The sequence below is a fragment of the Anabas testudineus genome, chromosome 17 (genome assembly GCF_900324465.2).
Source record: "Anabas testudineus chromosome 17, fAnaTes1.2, whole genome shotgun sequence".
Lineage (NCBI taxonomy): Eukaryota > Metazoa > Chordata > Actinopteri > Anabantiformes > Anabantidae > Anabas > Anabas testudineus.
Genome location: NC_046626.1, coordinates 20,796,025 through 20,797,416, shown reverse-complemented (window position 1 = coordinate 20,797,416; position 1,392 = coordinate 20,796,025). Strand labels below are relative to the sequence as shown.

The 1,392-nt window shown below is 42.2% G+C and overlaps 1 non-coding gene across 1 annotated transcript; it reads left to right on the top strand.

Moving 5' to 3' along the window:
• The first annotated feature begins 902 nt into the window (after positions 1-902).
• trnas-cga lies at positions 903-984 on the top strand. The gene has a single exon. It is a non-coding gene; the product is annotated as a tRNA-Ser (tRNA).
• Positions 985-1,392: the final 408 nt, after the last annotated feature.

Here is a 1,392-nt window from a genome sequence, read left to right as displayed (position 1 = left end):
CTGCAGAAAGGTGAGTTCAGCTGTTAAACACATATGGAGAAGGCCATTTCTGCAGTAATGAACAACTTTCCAATCTACAGTCGGCTTCTGAGGGAGTTAAATGATGAGATGTGATGTGAGTTCATAAATAATAATAAACGATTGAACATTAAACAGGTGAATGAATTTTAATTGCACATGTAAAATAAGTCTGTTCATTCAAATTCCACCATTTCATGTCATTAACTTTGTGTCTTCTCTCTCCTGTAGTTGTGTTTCCTCCTCTCTGTCTCCTCCTCTCTGTTCTCCTCTGCCTGTCCGACCAACCCGTCCAGTCTTTTTGCTGTTTGTTGCTGTTTTTGTTGCCTGCTGTTCTTTTCTTGCTCTTCATTCCACTCAGGATTATATTTCACTTTTAATTTGAGTTAGCTAAACAATTCTGTAAAATTAAAACTACTAAGATTATTAATAACAGGCTGCTGCATTGAAGAACCTTTAACACTAAGAAACTAACAGTAGAATATAACAATGAATCCAGGATTAAATGCACAGCGTTGTTCACATTTCACATACCTTCTCTGTAAAATCACATTCTGTTTGTGTTTTCTGCAGACATTAATGTTACAGTCATTGCACGAAGCAAAAATCTTTGTTACAGTCTTTATATTGTGGAAAATGCAACATTAGAAGCTGTTCTGGAACGGGAAGTTCTGAGATTCATGTTTATCAGCCATCTGTCCTGACAGAGTGTCCTTCACTAGCACACAAGTCCTCCTCCCTGCTCAGCAGTTGTTCTGGATGAGAACATCAGATAAAACAGTTGCCATTAACTGTTAAGTTGCCATTAACTGTTAAGTTGCTTTCTCACTGCAATAAATGTTTCCTCTGTGGAGAAGTGGTTCAGGGACGATGCTCTCAGCAAAGCTGTGATGGCCGAGTGGTTAAGGCGTTGGACTCGAAATCCAATGGGGACTCCCCACGCAGGTTCAAATCCTGCTCACAGCGGATGAACTTAGCTCTTTAACATATGTCTATGACAAGGGAAGTGCCAGGGATACTCTATCTGTCCTCCAAACACAGTTACATCACCACACATACCCCCCCACCACCTCATAACATGACTCATTATTCAGTCGAAGTAAAACCCTCTTCACTCCCTCCGTCCTGCAACTGTGAGTAACAACCAGCTCAGTCTCTGCACACTCCAAACTAAACACTCCCAGCACAAGCGTGTTATTTTTGGTTCTGACTACCTTGACCTGTCGGTGGAGGCCAAATGGAGTCTCCTCATGCTGAGACGAGAGGAGGGAGGAGGAAGGAAGACGAGGACATTTGATCTAGAATTTCCTCATCTTTTCTGCTCCACCTGCCTCCATCCTGTGGACCAGAGGACCTCCTGCAGCTGGACTGTAA